The 19,816-nt window shown below is 36.8% G+C and overlaps 1 protein-coding gene across 1 annotated transcript in view; it reads right to left on the reverse strand.

Moving 5' to 3' along the window:
- The window catches only part of ATG10 (autophagy related 10), a gene marked incomplete at its 3' end in the record, with an annotated part of 85,612 nt that overhangs the window by 57,999 nt on the left and 7,797 nt on the right, over positions 1-19,816 (reverse strand). The gene's annotated exons all lie outside the window — the stretch shown is intronic.

A 19,816-nucleotide genomic window follows, 5' to 3' on the forward strand; every position in this document is an offset into this window, starting at 1 on the left:
GAAATAATGAGAGTAAAAATTAAATTTCATAATGCCATCGTTATAAACAAACTATTTTCAATAGACTAGTGGGGAAAAACAATTCTACAAGTTTTGACTTCAAATGCTATTACTGACATAGTAAAAACTTTTGTTTCAACTGTTCTTTTAACCTAAAAGGTTATAAATCCTCCAGAACTGATTTCTAGTTCCATAACAACTATTTTTTCTGATCTATTTTGGAGAGATGTGTTGAGGAAGCTTTCCGTATTTTTCCAAATACTATGGACACAATCGTTATTTGTCTACCATTAGTAAAAATAGCCAAGAAAAACATTATAAAGTTCAGCAAAAGCAAAGAGGGAAAATAAGGAGAGAGAAAGGATTAGATGTATTCCTGTTTCTTTTACAGTAAGATTCAGGGAATGACACACATACAGAAGGTATGGACAGATGGAAACTATGCACTGTATGCAGTCATTTTATTATATTGTTTGGTTTCCTGACATTATCAGAATGAATGATTTGTTTCAGCAAAGGCATGTTCACAACTTCTAGAGAGATGGCTCAGGTACCAGAAAGAACATAGCCATATTAGTATGATACTCTGCTTGGGTTAACATAATATCCTACTTCTCTTTGAGGTTAATTATATCTAACAAAGCAATGCATGAATAATAGCCACTCTGCCTCCAGAAATAGGCACTTATAACTCCTTCAAAAAGAGAATAAATAGAAGGTCCCTGAAAAACAGGTTACAACCTAAGTTATTTCCTTGTTATAGCCATGTTTGAAACATCTGAAAAATGTTTTCTCATTTTATCTCTTCTCTGTTATTTGCAACATACACTATATACCTGCAAACTGTGTGACTGTAGTGGGAGAATCCATTTGCAAGGGTTCTCCCCACTCTAACTGGCATCCGCTATTGGCTAATTCAATACATTTCATAAAATTTAATAAAGGCTTTGAATTTCTAGCATATTACTAAATGATTATTTAAGGACAAACATTTTATTTCGGAACCAGCTGAGTATAACTTTATTTACTCTACAGTCAGAGATAAGGTATTTTTTAATACCTGTTCTTTGATACCGGTAGGGGAAATTTTAATAGACAGACCAAAAGATGGAAAGAAAACAGAAAGGAGGGAAAACCCACCATTCTGCTCTTCCGATCCTGAAAATGTAACTATTTGTAATCTAACTTCCAGCAGTCTGAAACTGCTCTAAAAGCAGTCTCTAACCGACTAGAAAGGGCTCATCCCCTTCCTTAAAGTACTGCATCAGCTCACTTCCTTCTTACTCTTAACACTTGTTTCTATTCATCCATTCGCTCCTTGTATGCCTACATATTATTAGTAAAATCAGTTCAAAGTGTTGTGTTCAGTTCTTAATTATTACTATTTAAAAATTTTCGAGGCACTTGATTTTGATTTGAATTGCTTAAGCACTCTGTTGTATTACTGATGTATGGTTATTAAATGTTCTTCAATCACTAAAGAAAACTGATTATGCTTTTTAATTACATATTATTTACATCTTTGAAGAGTGCTGTCCTTTATGAAGGACTTCATACACATACGGGAACAACTCATCACAGCAAGATTTCTACACATGACTGAAATGAGATACCATTCACTGGAACACCTACAACATAACCAGCTGTCAGTACAGTAGACTCTTATAAAATTGATGTTTACACCTAGTTAGGAGATCTATGATAAAGGGCTGCCTTTGAAAAACAACAGGTAGAATTTAATTCTCAGATAGGGTTTAAAATAACACCAATGGACAAAATCTGAAAGTACCAGCCAAATAAAATGCTGTGAGGACACCTTCCAGAATAGTAAATGTATCAGATTACAACAGGGATTTCAATTGAAGATAATGAAATGCATTAACTGAAACATCAATAACAACCCCACTCATGTTATTTTTCTATTTCTTCTTTTTTACTTATATTTCCATCACAGTAGTATCTGGGTAGTTTTCAGAAAGAAGACTTTAAAAAAAATGACATTAAAGTCTAGCTATTTTTAGAGGTATTTCCAGAGATGGGTTTGAAATAAAATTCTGTAATGAGACTACTGTGGCAGCAGAATGCTCTTTTTGTGTGGAGACAAAAAAAAATAAGTAATGTTAGTAGAAGAGGTGAAAAACCTGGAGAACTACATAGACCAGTAAATAAAGTCTAACACAAGAAATCTGATTAGCAGAAGCAAAAAAATACCTTGTCTAGATTACTGATGGCCAGATTATTCCATGCACCCAAGCAGCTCTATATAAAAGAAGTTTAGACTAGCTCCAGTGTTTGGAAACATGGTTTCGAAATACCTTTACTTCACCAGTAAGGTATGATTCACTTTGATGAAGTGAATAGGCTACTAAGACTGCTACCTGTAAAGCAGAAACATATAACAGTTCACAGCACAGTGAGTCCTTACATTAACTTCTCTGAAAGCTGAATAGAATTTTAATAAATCCTTGTTCTGAAACATGCTACAGCAACCAGTGCCCATGCACTACTGTAGTTATAAAATTATGAAATCAACCAGAAAAAAATAGTCTTCAAATATGCAAAAAGACAGGGAAAGTAAGTATTCCGCATACTAAATTAAAAAAGAGTACTCCTATTACATCTTGCTTTCAAAGATGGCCATCTACCATAAGTATGAGATGCCTAGCACCCTACAGTGCCTGCACAGTAAGTCCAATGTTTTCCCTGGAAGTGCTAAGAATTTTTGTATATATGAAGAACTGGGTAATAAAGCTTGGTGGAATCACTATGCTTGTTGTATAGATTAGGGATTTACTTTACTACCACACACACACACAGAGCAGCTTTGGATCGGATTTATATGTCCAGAAATTTCACCCAGACTTAGCAAGCCCTGAATATCTATCTAATGCAGTATACACAATGCTACCAGAAAGGTTCAGCACAGTTTCACTATTCACAGGCAGTCAAATCTTCCATTCACAGGGCCAGATGTTGTATCAATTAAAGGTATGCTGGGCTTCACCAAAGAATGCAATGTCTTGTTACCCATATACCCAGCATACTCTGTCAGGGTACAAGGCTGCCCATCAGGAGACTTTACTCACAGTCAAATGCACTGTGTCTTCCCAAAGCATAGGTACTTGAGGAAAGAGGGGGAAAAAAATCAATAGCAAAATAATAATCTTTTATTTATATAAGCATAGTTTTTTTAATCAACTCATGTTTATTTTTTCAGATTGCATCAAATCCACATGACAAAATATTTTTAAATTGCTCATCAAGTTGCTTGTTAAATAATGTACACCCAGAATTACCTTGTTTTGCCTCATTGATTTTTCTTTCCTTCAGATTTGCATCTTGTGGTCAACTGAGTTTAGGTTCAAGGAAGGACGCGGCTTTTCCTTCAGCTGGGACATATATAAGGTCTTTCTCATGTGGATTCTCTGGCACATAGTAAGTTATCACCACGTTGATTCAAGTTTTCCCTTAGGCAGATAACTTTTATGGTCTCTGTCCTCTACTCAGCCATTTAATTCCATAAAACTTAAAGGAGCTTAATTATCTTTAAAAACCTCTACCTTGCTCAAATGCGGTTAACATCATTCCACTGATGGAAGAATTTCTGAGTGGAGGCAAGGGCAGAGACAGAAAAACGCATCACAGAAAATCAGATCAAAACAGTTTTTTTAATACAATCCAAAGGAGAGTATTATACCTTGCTAACTCTTGGTATAGCAGACCTTTTGCATTGTCATCTTTCCAATGTTTAACATATTTCTCAAAATTCAAATTTGTGCAGTTATGGTTTACACAAAAAATATGTCTTTGTGTTAAACAGCAAGCATGTTTACACCCCTTTCAAAAAGTGGGGAAAAAACCTGGGGAACGTGAAAAGAAGCATCTAACAACAGAGACCAAATAAAAATATATTAAAAATTAGAAACTCATGAGAGTTTCTACCATTTACATTTATATTCAAATGGCTGTAGGTATAATTTTTATATTTGAAAGTTATATAATTCTAGGAAATACCAGACCATGGGATCAAAATTTTGATTTCATACTCTCTTCAATTGTTTTTTTAACTGCATATCTACACCTTAATCACTGGAGTAGTTAAACATACATTAAACATACATAAAAACACATGCTGTGACACTGCTGAAGCACAAGGATCCTACAAAGGAGATATTTAAATGTCTTCCATGCATCCCACCTGGGACTTAGGGTTTTCTGTAGGCAGCTTTTTCTTGCTTTTGTGTTCGTTCTTGCAAACCCACATAACTTCTCAAGACAACTAACCTTGCCTTAGCTGCTAAATCTTGGACAAAACCCTCAAAATCAGAAACTTCCATATAGATTAGCAGGTTTCTATTTAAGTGCCTATATGGCCTGATTTTCCAAAGCACCATGTACTCAGAAGCTTCCACTAAAGATAGCCAAAGGACTCACCACTGCTAAGTATAAGGTCCATTCAGAAACCTACTCTCAGCTTCTAAAGATTGCTGAAAATCATATGGCCCAGATGCCAAAAATGGCATGATCTTTAGTCATGTTTAATAATTCTTCTAACATGATCAGTATTATATGCTAACATCCCAAAAGCATGGATTTGACTGGGCAGTGCATAAAGGAGGGGAAAAAAAAAAAATCACAAGCTGAAGAACTAACAAAGCTGGAAGACAGAATTCAGTTTGCTTGAGCTAGAAACTTAATTCAGATTCATGAACTGAGATTCAGGGCTTAAGTTTCGACTTACTTAGTGAAGAAACAATTGACTTTGAAGGTCTCCAAAAGCAGATCATATCTGCATAACTGCTGCCTAAACTCAAGCAGACAAGATCTTTATTTGGAGATACTCAAAAGTACATATGGCTCTCCACTGACTACACAGGAACTTGAGTCCTTATTTTAGGAGGACTACTTTACTAGGCATAAGTGGTGCTAAGGCACTTAGGGCTAAGCCTGCATCAGCAAGTAACACAGCACTACAGGAACAGACCAAAGGCACCTAGTTGGTGCTGAGACCCCAAAACCCAGAGTGTATGCAGCTCCAAGATTTACTGCAGACTGGACTTAGTCTGATTCTCTGAACTGAAAGACCAACTACATACAGTTCGAAGCTGGAGCACAAGTCTTACGAGAAGCGGCTGAGAGAACTGGGGATGTTCGGCCTGGAGAAAAGGAGGCTGAGGGGAGATCTTATCGCTCTCTACAATTCCTGAAAGGAGGTTGTAGAGAGGTGGGGTCAATCTCTTCTCACTAGTAACAAGCGAGAGGGCAAGAGGAAATAGCCTCAAGTTACACCAGGGGAGGTTTAGGATGGATATTAGGAAAAAGTTCTTCACCAAAAGGGTGGTTAAGCATTGGAACGGGCTGTCCAGGGAAGTGATGGAGTTGCCATCCCAGTTGTTATTTAAAAGACAGGTAGATATGGTCCTTAGGGACAGGGTTTAGTGGTGGTTTTGGCAGTGCTAGGTCAATGGTTGGACTTGATCATCTTAAAGATCCCTTCCAATCTAGACAACTCTATGATTCTATGATAAAAATCAGTCATTGGTTGGGACCCTTATACCTCCATTACGAGTTGGTGCTCATGCAGTACATACCTGGAACAGACCTCCTAGTTTAGTTTCCTCAAAAAGTAATTTAGTTCATGTGCACCAAACTAACCAATTCATGGTAAGCGGGGACAGTCGAGGGCTTTGTTCCAAAACTACACTATTGCTCTGAACCACAGTACTGACATAGACCCAGGCTAAATAAATCTCAGGATCTCACTATGGCTTCCATCCCTCCTTCCCCTCTTCTTCATCCCTAGGTGGAAATCAGTCATTTGAATTATTACCAGCACCTTTCTTCTCCATCTCACTGACTGGTATTAAAAAGCTCGTTAGGAACTTAGCACCTTCAGAATATGAATAACCTCTGCCAGATGTGACTGGTCTTGGCAAATAACTTCAAAACTACATTGTGGTGGACTGATAGACAGAATTACCTCTTAAGATCATTTATGAAAGAAGTCACTCAAAAAGAACACTTACTGAACAACCACTGGCTTTCCCCATACTACTGCCTATAGGAGCTATGCTTTCATCCTAAATGTCCTTGCTACTGTAACACTTAAGAGAAGACCTTAGCATAAACCGCACTTGGTATAAAGTTTCACATTTATTTATTTTTAAATCTTGTAACACAATACCCGATTGTTTGAAATAGAGATCTGCATGTTATCAGCCTATTATTATAAAGAATTGTAAAAAGTGGCCAAGACACCAACATTTCAAAACAGTGCAGGGAGAAGATACAGTGCAATTTTAAAGAAACGTTTATAAGCACATTTACTGCACAGATTGTGATGCTATATATCTGTACATAGTTTATACCTTCCCATTTTTCTTCTGCAGTACTGCCATCCTACCAATTACAGCTTATTTCTTCAAACTTCTCTCATTAGCTGTAAGTCCAAAGGGGGTTCACTTACTTGAGCCTTTTCCATTCTGTGAAATACTGATTTTTTTCTCTCACAAGCAACAGATCAATAGTAGATGAATACTGGTGATGTTCTAGCTGCTATGAACTGCTCTTTCTTCACAAGGGTTCTCCAGTAGGTATACAACACACAGTGACAAATTCCATAAACAACTGTCATAGTTACGTTAATACAGAGAACACCAAATCTTTCAAGAAAAATGTGAAAAAGACAAAGTTACCCAGTAAAGAACCTAAGAGTTTCCATATGTCAAAATGAACATTTCCAACATAGCCTCAATTCACCACCCTGTTGGTCACACATTCTGAAAGCAAGACAAATTTACATAAATGCATATTATTAAATGACATTTAACTAAAATGGGCAAAATGCTAGGAATTCTTGTAATACTTTCAGGAAAACTATTAATAAATTTATTTACCTGCTAACCACTGTAGGAATGATGAGATTAATTTATATTCTGGCAGAACAGAATGTAAAATAGGCGATGGCTAACCCAGCAAGCCTGTCTTGCTATGAAGACATCATCAAAGACTCTTGCCATATGAACATGGTTATTTCAGATGTTCAGGGAGGATCTAAAGTTGGAAATTTTTAACTGGTTTGTGCTCAGAAATTACATATCAACTCCTTTACCTCCTGGTCTGGCAATAAGAAGTAAGTGTCCTGTCTCCATCTTCACTCGTTATCCTCCTAACAGAACTCTGAAGCTTTCTTTTCCTATGAAAGCTGTGAATACTAACCCTGCCAGCAGGCTGGGCCCCTTGTTTCCTCCAAATGTTCCTCATGAGGACGTACAATAGCCCTTGTTCTGCAGTCAAGTGACAAAACCAGCAACCCCAATATTGCCCCAGCTGGCAACCAATTATTAGGAAATGAGGACCCACGTTCCAAAACAAAGTTGTCTCCTTTTGCTACTGGGAGTGAAAAGCGCTAGCCCCAGCTCTTCCACATCCTTTAGTTCATGAAACCATTCTTGTCTCTCAGAGTAACACCTCAGTAATTAGCTATCTCACAGTCCTGAAAATTAACCAGTCCAGATGCAACAAAGAAAATAAGTACATAGATTCTAAGAAAAGAAGGAAATTTAAGGCTGGGATGTTAGCTAACATAAGCCAGAAAATTTAAAACAGAATTGATATTTCAGTCTAAGACAGACATTTTGGCATAGATATTGCATGATTTTCCTGTGAGTATTGTCAGTCAAGATCCTCACTCCTGGGACTACACCTTCACAGTACATTCCAAATATATACAACATGAGGAAATGCTTTGAAATTTGATGATATTTGCATTTGGACTGACATCTTCTTGTAGTATGTTTGACACTGAGCACTTTTGTAACAAAGAACTGAGCCGATTTCAACCCAAGTCTTTTCCAAAGAATAACGGGCAGCTACACATGAATGAATAAGAGAACAGTTTGCTACAGCAATGAATGCCTCTGAAAACAGCAAGTTTGCAGGCACCAGATGGAAGAAGAACATTATTGCAATTCCTGCATCCCATTGTGTAACAGCCAACGGAGCTGTTAACGCTTTCTGGTGATTTCTAAGATTTTTAATGTGCTTTCCTTTGAAGGTGTTTTTTTGTTCCCTGTCAGTCTGCAAGCTAGGTTCAGATGTCTGAGAAAGAAATTTTATTGGCAAGCTATCATGTAAGAAAAAATAAAAAATATAGATGGAAATAAATACTAATGATCATATTACAAAAATCATTAGATGGACAGAAAGCTTACATCATAAAATATGACTTATTACCTAAAGCACAAGTCTTTCGCCTCTTAAGAGCCACAGCCTTCTCTCTTCTATACTAGAGCTGTCTTTCTGCATCTTAGTTTATCACTTACCCAACAGAAATGTCTATCTCATGATCCCAAGGAGTTTTTACATTTTATCGTTTTCTTTTTCAGAAAGCAAATTTAAATCTTATTTAGCATATGACATTAGGTCTTCCTCCAGAATTCAGAGCAAAATGGTAAAAGATGTTTGAGATAACTCAAATTACTTATTCTCATTGCTACCACCACAGATCATCGTGGGAAAGCTACCCATTGAGCAAAATACTCCTGGTTACAGACATCCATTTATGCTAAGCAGTATATTTTCCTGTCCCCAAACATATACGAACATTTAAACAATATTCCCTTTGCTTTGAGTGTGCTTTCAGTATCTTGCATATGGCAGAAGTGAGTGTGTCTCATTTAAATTGTCAATAAGCATGTCTAAGCAATGTCTGAACTAGTCTCTGGCAAACCAGGGCAGAAAGATTACACAACATTAACAAGCTGAATTCAAGTAAAAAATACCTGCTGTGTATTAAAGATATATTGCCTTGCTCATTCAGGAAAACACCTGTGTATCATACAAAATTTACACAGGCAAGTTAATTTCTGCTGTAAACTAGAATAATAATATTGAAATTGGGGCATTCATAATCACATTAGTACCAAACATTAACACTCTGCTTTGGTAGTATCATGTTGAGCACCAGTCCAATATGAAAAAAAATAGTCCTATTTTCATAGCTACATTTTTAAAGGACATATACTAAGACTTGTCTCCTAAAAGGTAAGAAAGCAGCGTTTCCTCATTGTGTGTATGTCTATATGGGGAAACAAAAGTTATTGTTATTATTGACAACAAAACACTTCCTAATTCTAAAACATATTTTCCTCCAGCAGAAGTTCCTAAATCTCTATCAACTTTAATGCTATTTAGTTGTACCTAGGAAGGACTAAACCTCAAAATCATACACCGTTTACACAGTATAACCACAACGGCCTTGAGGAACACTGCATTCTGGCCTCAAGAAAAAAGCATAGTTGTCTCAATTGTCTGCTGAACAGTCCACACTACACAATTTAACACAGTAAAAGTGGCCATTACATAAGAATCTTTCCAGGAGAAGTAAAATCATTTTCAGAAACAAATAGAAAAAGTAATCTATAAGCTTTTTAACATCGGAATTGTCTACAAAGCAGCAACATGTGGAAGTATGGCCATTTTGCGTGGTTCTCGGGAAACCACTGCTCACGCTAAGGCCCTAAATCTGCAGTATTCACTCTAAGCCACCATGACCTGTGTGATGCAGACAAATAATCCAAACACACTGAAAGATGAATCATATAATACTGCTACAAAATACAGGCATTTGGCCAAAATAAGAGTATTGCTCCAATACAGATGAGCATTGTCCCTAGAAAAATGGAGCATAATACTGTACCAGTACAATTCAATTTAAAAGAAACAAAGGAAGGCATATACACAAGACTGGCAATATCAAGTATTTTGAGGTTCACCATAAAAAGTAAAACGCTAACAATTGACTAGATTGTGACTGTGTTTCCTTTATGGTAAAACAGTATTGACAAATACTATAGTGTTGTGTTTCTTGTTTGTGAGCTTATGTCAAACATTTGAAAAATACAGTGTGGACAAAAAGACAATGCTCTGCCTGGAGTCAGGGCAGCACATCATCAGACTGCCCCTGGAGCAGCCAAATGCTGAAATTATGATTAGACTGTTGCAATCTCCCTTGGGACTCCCTCATCACCCTGGGAAGGAGCAAACTAATCTACACCTGGCACAGCACACACCGCCCAACATGCTGGTGCAACAATGCCACCCAGAGTGCTGGGAGCAAGGCTCATTCTTCTTCACTCCATCCATCCCTACTTGCCACCATCACTAACTTATGACATATGTACGGGCATAAAACAGAAGTACACTTTAAAACGCAGGCTTCCAAAAAGCTTCTCATGATTCAGGCAGCTCTCTTACATCTCCATATCCTATGCTGGCCAAACCAAAATACAATTCTGTAGCAAATAATTTAAAAATTATTTCTATTGCTCAAAAATCCCTTGCCTTTACCTTCTTAAGGCCAGATTACTCCAAACAGACATGAAGAATTGTTTTTAGGAATGCAAGAACTTTAACATTAATCTTCTATTATATTTAACATCACTGTCGGTTTCAATGTACATGCTTGGAGCATAATACTTCTGCTTATCTCAGTGATTAATCAGTTCTGAACAACTACTACCAATAAGTATCATGTGTTCTACTAAATCCTAAAGTGTATAGTCTTAATATGAAAATGCACACAATTTAGAGATAAAGCAAACCATGATAGTAAAATTCAGAGTAACGCATGTGGGTCTTTTATGCATTCCAGTGAACTTTTAACCACATGTCTGTCCCCATTTATGAGTTATACTGCGTAAAAACACTGTAGTGCACAGCCTCTTTCAGCTCCTGAACAATCTAGTTTTGGAGGTTTAATTGGGGAAGTGTTTGGTATCTACTTGCCCATACAGGATGAAGAATCATTGTATCCTACTGACATGCTCGCCCCAAACTCTTTATTCCCATTATCCCCATGTACAGCACTGCTGAGGAAATGCTACAATGGTACTACATTACAACATGTATTAAATATTATAATAGGATGCCATGGTGTAGCCATATGTGCCACCATAAGCACTGTTGATATGCCCATCACTTCAGTATCTCTCCCACTCATGTAGCTCAATTTGAACTTTTTTGGGAGGGAGAAATAAAAAGGGGGGGGTGGGGGGGAACAATACATTGTAAGAACAAACCACTGTATTGTGAACATTTTTTTTTAAATAGTAACACAACAAACAAGAAATGTCTATTCTTATAACAGTTTTTCTTATGAAGACTACCACAGTAGTATTTTTAAATTGAAAACAGGAAACCAAATTTTAATTTCTCACAAGCCCTTCCACTCATAAAATTGTAGAAGTTGGAAACTCTGGGTGTTCTACCCAGGTATCAAGGCATCTCAAGCATGTGGCCATCAAAACTTTTGATGCAAAGGTCATCAAGCCTTGTAAAAAAAGACATTACCCTAGCAAATTGAGAGGGAAAACACAGCCCAGGTAGGTAACTATCTGAATGTTTGGCCTACATATCTCTGATACTTCTGCTGTACATACAATTACACATGGTTTAAGGTAAATTAATCAGTATAATTTATAGGGCAAAGACAACTGCTGTTGAAGTCCATGCTGACACAATTTTTAAAAATTATTTTTTATAGTCTCATAATAATGACTTAATTTATTAAAAAGGCACACAAAAAAGACAGACTGTACACTTATGAAATTAAATCACACTTTAGAATTATTTAATTCAATTTTAACTTGAAGAATTAAAAGAGTTTAAAGACTTTGGTCTGGAATTTTTTTTTTTATCTAGATACACTGAAACCACCCACATAAATTCTTCAAATCAATTTTCAAGATGTCATGAAAAAATGTACTAAATGGAAACAAAGTAACAATACTTCTTTTTGATATCTATAATACAGGATCACCGGGCCAAATAAGGGAGCTTATAAATAATTTTGTCAGTGGTATTACTAGTCTCTCAAAGTTCAGATTCTGCGAAAACCACCCTCACCAGAGACTCAATGTATGCTCCATAGGAAATTGGGGTTTCTTCATTGCAGAAGGAACATGTTCTGCTGGGATTATGCCATGCCTTCAACCATGGTATCTCTAACTGAACTGTCACATTCAGTTACCAAATCTGAACTAGAGCATCTTTTTCTGTGTTTGATGTAGCATTTATTTGCTAATATTAAGGGACTACTCTGAATACTAGGACAACAGACAAAAAGTTAAAATCACTCTATGCTAACACATAAACTAGAAAGAAATCACTTTTGGAGGTCATATAATGTGCTTCCTCAGTTCTCCCAAAAGCTTCATAATTAATATATTTGCTTTGATATAATTTCTAAGGTTTGTGAAAACTTATTAAAGCATATCCTCCTCAGTAAAACAGAACAGCAATCAAAGAATATATACGATAGAGAATTAATATCAGAGCTCCACCATCCACAATGACAGTCAAGCCAACAGTATGTCATCAAAACTGTTGAAAACTAAATGTAACTACTGTTAACAAGATTTGTGAGGATACCAAAGTGACACACAGAAAATTACCTACAAAGGTCTGTGTGTGGGAGCCAAATACTTCCCATGTCTCCAGAACTTTACAGGAGCAGAAGCATTTAGCCTCTTGCATGAAGACTGAGACATCCCACCAATGAACAAGTCCAGAAGCAGGATATATCTGGGATTCAAATTACTTCTGTCACCACAGCATTTTTCCTTTATTGAGGTTTCTCCAGCTCAAGGAAGGGGTGCAATGTCTACACCGAAGTTTCTCCAGCCTTGATATTTCTAAATAATGTCATTCTTTTGACAAGCCTTTTCATGTAGAACACAGTTAATAAAATCCACACCAGAATATTTTCTTGTGGTTTAATAAAAGCTAACTCCATTTTCAGATTAATACATATTAAAGCAAAATCACAAGCATCTTCACTGCATTTTGCAACACACTTTAGATACCCTTAGAGTAAGTGGTTTCTCGATTTATTTTTTACAGGTTCCCATCAACAATTTGGGTTTCCTTCCTGTGAGCTGGCATTTGAAAAAGTTGCTGGTACACATGCTAGACAATGAAGCACTAAGGAATTTGGAAGATAGGGACAAACACTGTCCTGGCTAGCACAGAATTATGGGGCACAAGCATGCACTGTGGTGCAATTAAGGCTGACTAGCAACATTTTGGGCAGCAGCACCAAAGGAAGAGCTCACGCCTGGGAGACCTAATGGAATTGGAAACGGAAGCCAAGCATGATGAAAAGGGTCTGAGTAGATCTCAGACAAACAAATTAGAATACTTCCTTCCTATCAAAGCTTCCCACATCAATTTTCCAAGAGAACATATTTTGGGTTGAATACAAACGCAGCATGATTTACTTCCCTTCTCAGAGCAACAGGGGAACTATGGAAAAGACTAGGGGTAAGCTCACCTGTTTCTGAGCAACTGCACCGCTCTTAAGCTCAGATCATTCATTACAAACTGACATTTTATGCAATACTTGATTTTCTCCCTCTTTACTAAGGTCCTTTCATTACTTTCTGCAGTGAGTGCTGGATTCCATTAAATGTATTTACATTTTTCTCCTTAAGTACTGTTTGCTGGGTTTCCAATTCACATTTTTTAACCATCCAACAAATACTGTGGTTACGCAAATGTTTACAGCGAGTTCATCTTATTTACTTTTGCACAAAAAAAGTTGTTATTAATTCTAAAAATACTGGACTTGTTTAGAGAAAAAATGATTAATAATTACTAAGAATTGTAATTTTCTAGTTGTTATAAACTGAACAGCTCAGCTGAAGAGCAAATCACATGGTATTATGAAGTTTAAGAAAGATGTCAGACTCATTCTCACATCCTCCATCAGGCAGATCTTCACTAAGGCTAATGAACATCTCCCAGAAAAGGTAGAGTACACATAAAAGTAAATACATAACTTAATCAACATGTTTGTGAAGCTCAGTGCTCATTTTCCAAAGGCAACACCAGGTATTAACAGACCTTCAACACTCCCAACCTGCCCACTCCTTCATAAAGTAGCAATGGCTGTAGCTTCAGAAATGGTTCTATGCTGACTCACTTCTTCTGCAATACCCAGAAGAGCTGAGACAAACCACACACAGAGAATTATTACTCCAAGTTATTGCCTCCCTTGAGCTATTTGAATAACAAACAAAAAGAATGCATAAAGTGAATCCAGATTTTCCTACTTTAGTCTTTTACAGTGTAAGTTCTTTGAGGCAGCAGGACTATCTTCATTTTGAATTTTGTACAGTATTTTTCACCTTATCAACAATTCATGTAATAATATATTGTTCTGTCCTTGCTTAAAATGTGTCTACATAGCACTTAACAAAAGCTCCAGTTGGACACAGCTGATGGTAAATACCAAAGCGTAGAACGAAAGGCACCGTTCCAGTGCAGTTGGCTACCTGGGTTCATAACAAAGCAAGTGAAATATGACTTTGTAGAATTTGAATAGTTTCAATGATAGGGAGAAAAAAAAAAAAAAAAACATTCTGTTCACTGTGATAGACTGGAAAAAAGAAGGATGATTGAAAATGGAAAAAAAAAAAAAAAAAAACAAACCAAAAAAACCAAACACAAACACACAAGGGTAAGACTCCAGTTTCAGTGGAAGCAGAAGCTATTGCCTCACACAGTCAAGATACCACTGCCACAGTATCCCTCAAAACCAAGCCCAGGTTAAGTTCACCAAACTTAGTACCTCCCACAGCTGCTCATCACTGCATCCAGTCTCAGTGAAGAGCTTGTGATAAACAACTTACCCGAGTCTCATTTATAAATATTTGGGTAATACAAGGTTGTCAATATAGAAATACTTGAAACACGTTTCCACATATAAAATAAGTTATACAAAAGAAGGCACAATTCCATGTTCATTGATATAGACCCTAACAGATCTCTTGGCAGGACAGATTTTATTTGAATCAAGAAAGAATATAGACTGAAGACTGTTGTTGAATTAGCCAGAACACAGTATGGTGGTTACATAAGATTTATGCTGTCTGCAGAGAAGTAAAGATGACACTCATCTGGCATAAAGTCAGGACAGTACAGAAAGACAACACCTGATTCAATAAAAAATTAACCAGAACAAAATTGCAACTTAAAAATTTCCACATGACACCTTGTGTTTTTATCAGTTCCTTGCTCTGCATCTCACGCTATTTTAATTATATTGGAAGACACTCTAAAAGATTTAAGATCTCTTCAGCTCATATTCTAGGGACTGAATCCGATCTCACTGGTTAGAAGGGTGTGCTCCACAAACTCGGTCAAAAGTTTGTTTATGGTTAGTCACAATGTCATTAGTAGTTTCTGTTTACCAATCTGGACGTTAAAACAAACATCTTGATTAAACTAAATCCACAGAACTCAGAGAACGGCATTCCAGAGGAACATTCTCAATCCTTTCTAGTAAGATGCAAATGGAAAGATCGGGTCTGCATAAAATAGGATCCCCAGACACCTAGTTCCATAAACGGCTTGACAACTCAGTTACTGCCAGGTACAAAGACAGAAGCTTTCTTAAACTGCTCTAAGTAGATATCAGCATTTAAGCATACCTGTCTCCAGATACCTTGGCCTTTATAGTGTTGGTGCATCTATGTGGCCGTAAATCCTTTTTTACATTTAACTTCATCTAAGCTTCTGTTAAGGGTGATTTCAATATCAAGAATAAAATCCAACTCATGACGCTTACACTGTACCCACTTAAAGCTGTGAGCCTTCTCACAGGTCCCAACACCCTATCAGTCCTCGTATGAGTTCATAAGGTAATTACTCCCTGCCTAAGACAGCTCAGGAATTAGCAAGACTGTATCTGGAAACCAGCAGATATCAAAGGTTACCTGACATGCAAAAGGATAAGGAGGAGACAGTCTGAATTCTGTGGGGTTGGCAATGAGCTGAGGAAATCATCAATTAACTATTATGTGCAAAGCAGAAGCATTCATGTTCCGTAAAATGGAAAACCTGCTTCATACTAGGTAACATGCCAACTTGCTACAGTACAGCACAGCGGTTCCCAAACCTGTTCTTAGCTTCCGCTGTATTCCTGTTGGTCCTCTAGAGCAGGCTGCCTCCCATTACAGCAACTTAATGACAATTAGCTGATCCTTAGTATCTCACAATACCTGCAATACAGGAACCTCCGTGCAAGTAAGAAGTTCCAACAGAAGCTGGAGTACAGCAACTTCCACCACCCCCCACTCCCAAAAAGGAGTGGTACCACGTGCAGTCCATTACACAGGCTGGCTGTGACTGCCTGTTCTGACCCCCAGTATCACAAAGACCACAGCAGGAATTCCACTGCCCAAGCATGCCGGTCTCAATGTAAGGGTTTCAATCAAAGCTTCAGCCAATGTCAGTTGCTCCAACTGTTTATCTTTATATCGCCTTTTTTTTTTTTTTTTTGAGTTGCTACTTTACAAAATACAGTCCTCAACTAAGTAAAAGCTTTACCATCAAAGTGAAATCTTGGCTCAGTCAAGTCACCAGCCAAAAATTACTACCGCTTTTAATGATCTCAGATCCATATTTTATTGTATGAAATTCACGTGACAAAATGCAGACATCTACATCCAGGTTAACCATCTAGCTTCCCTTGATCATCTGTGAAGAAAAACAGAAACTTTTAGACTCATCTCCTAGAGAAGACACCTAAAATAGGTTGACTGATTTAAACACAAAAATGCTTTTTTACCTCCACAGGCTGAAACAAAGATTTAAATGACAAGCTCTATATTGCAGATATCTAAAATAAGCAGAAAGAAACCCACACAGAGTTTTATTCTAGGTTTTCAGCTGAAAACACAACTTGTGTAAATGGAACCAAGCATACCACATAATACAGATTGCTCTGTAGAAAAGACCAGAACGCATAGTTAATTCATCACTCCCTCACCAGGAAGGCTCCAAACATTTAGACACTAAACAGTAAGATGGGAAGTTGGAAACGTTAACTGTCCATACAAACTATGAGCTGAAATAAAATTTTAAAATAATTTGACCAGGTTTTCTGGAGATCCCATAAGATTAGCACATTTTTGATACTGTGATAACTGAGAATTGATTTTCCTTTTCACTGAGGGGTGATCTTATTAGCGTTTATAAATATATAAAGGGGGAATGTCATGAGGATGGAGCCAGGCTCTTCTCAGTAGCGACCAATGATAGGACAAGGGGTAATGGATTCAAGCTGGAACACAAGAGGTTCCACTTAAATTTGAGAAGAAACTTCTTCTCAGTGAGGGTGACAGAGCACTGGAACAGGCTGCCCAGGGAGGTTGTGGAGTCTCCTTCTCTGGAGACATTCAAAACTCGCCTGGACGCCTTCCTGTGCAACCTCATCTAGGTGTTCCTGCTCCGACAGGGGGATTGGACTAGATGATCTTTTGAGGTCCCTTCCAATCCCTAGCATACTGTGATACTGTGATAAAGTTACTTCAGTTATTCTGTGCATTTTCTGTACCGTATCATTATACTTTAGAATCTCTTCAGAGTAAAAATGAACAGCACACTAGTAATTTTGCTTCTTTGCAGTTTCAACATTCTAATGGTACTCTTTGCTGCAACAAGATACACTCACTGATTTATTCAACATCACCTCTTCTCTGATGTCTCTTTGGTTCAGTTACTTCAATAGGAGTTATATGGATAACTTCCCTATATTTCCCCCCAGCTTCAAAAACTGGTCTTCTAATTTTCCTCCTAATTTTCACATTGCCTGCCAAAACTAACGTTCCACTTGTAATCTCTGAACTGGAAGATCACACTGCTGACAGACAGAAATATCTCAGTAAGACACAAACAGTAGAGATACAAGATAGAAAAATCTAGACCACAACAGTAATTCTGAAACGAAATTGTGGAATATGCAACTATCAGACAATGGCCACAGTTTTTCCAAAATAAATTTAAATTCTTATCTAGAGCTCCTTTAGACTTCAAATACATAAAAATAAGATTTATAAATTTTCTAAGGAATAAAAGTGCCAAATATTGAAGGCATATAACCAGTGGAAACCTTGCCAAGTTCTACCAAAACCACAACTTGTCCTGAAACCTATTCATTTCAGTAACTAATTGCAAGAGATTGCAGTAACTCCATAACACCATGTGATTTATGGGTGCAACATGTATTTTTACAAAACCCAAACCTATTTAAATAACAGACTGTTAGAACAGTGCAACAGGACTCTCACATTCAACATCTGTGGAAAAGAACAAGCATCTTCTACATGCACTGCTGTGCTTGTGCCAATTTATCACCTCTACAGTCACCATTTCCATCTTTCCCTTAGTGTTAATTATCTAGTTTTACTTTATGTATCCACAGCAAACTTCATTTTCCAATTTATTGGTGTGCTTCTGCCATTTTCTATATTAAATAACTTTAACAGCCCGGTTACCCTTCAGTTCAATGAAGAATATAAATTTGACATAATCTCTATTACACAGTGAACATTTTGGAGAGAAAACTTTTTTTTTTTCATATGTATAACCTCATGTCTCATAACCTACATAATTTTCTAAGACCTTTCTCTTGCTTCACTCTTTGTCTTTATTGCTATTACGCAACATGAACAAAGGCGCCCTCTCAAAGAGGACCAGCTAATGTTCAAGGTCCCTTTCAACCTAGGCATTTCTATGATTCAAAACATAGGAATCTTGCACAGGAATCTTTTCAAGAAATAATTATTACTATTAGTACCTTGATAAACCATAGTTTGGCCTGGAATTATATTTCAGTATATTAAAGACTGTTAATTATTATATTTCAGTATATTACAAACTGTTTTGGTATGTTACAGGCTCTGAAACCTTTTTGAGATACTTTTTCTACAGTTGATACTACTTTTCAGAAGGACTCGATAGCTTTTTACAGGATGTTCTTTTAAAATATACTCTGTAATGAAGACTTGATTCATTATAAAGAAAAGTCACAATTGTTAAAGGCAATTTTGAATATAAACAGTAATCTGTTCTTACAAGTCAGGACTGAAGTATAAATACTGCCGTAGTGATGATTCAGTAACAACCTCTGAAGCATTGATATTAGCCTTCATTTTAAGAAATACTAGAATTTAAATTAAAGGAAAATTGCAAACACCTCAGCTAGCATGCAGATGACTTACATAGTATGCTTATAATTGGTACTTATCAAACAAATGCGAGGTAATAATGCTAAAGATTATATGGACTTCAATTCATACCAAAGCTGGCGTATCAGCAATGGGGTTGTAAAATTTTCTTAGTGAACAGAACAAGTCATCTTATTGGTAACAGAACCATGTCTTGTTTCCAGCTTACTTGTGTTATATGAACCCTAGCTGTCATGGCACTCTGAGGGAGCAAGGTGCTGCTTTAGTCCAGTCCTGTACTTGTACTGACCAGCCAAAAAGAACATAAATATCAGACTTCTACCTGCCAGTAAAAGTCATTTTCATCTAGCCAGCCATCTGCTTTCACTAAATTTTTAAGAACCAAATACTTTTTGATACCTACTCCTCTTTAAAATACAGCTGAAACCTGAGTGAACTCAAATATCAGTAGAAATGACTACATCACAGACTAACAGACAGCATGATTGTTTTAAGTGCCATTTCCTTCAAAAAACAGGGCAGAAGAATAGTCATTTCAGACACTGTACCAGAGTCTCTGTTTAAAAAAAAAAAAAAAAAAAAAAATCAGTGTGCTGATGAAAAAAGAAAAGGAATTGTTGCAGAAAAAGGTAACTGGAAAATATATCATGTCCATCTGTTCAACAGTTTAGAATATATAACATACATTGTTTTCAGTCAATTAGAATCCAGGATTTCTTCTTGTATTTATAGTAACATAACAACGGAGTGAATTTTTACTGTTTATAACTCGATTAGTCAAT

Source organism: Vanellus vanellus (assembly GCF_965231255.1).
Source record: "Vanellus vanellus genome assembly, chromosome: Z".
Taxonomy (NCBI): Eukaryota; Metazoa; Chordata; class Aves; order Charadriiformes; family Charadriidae; genus Vanellus; species Vanellus vanellus.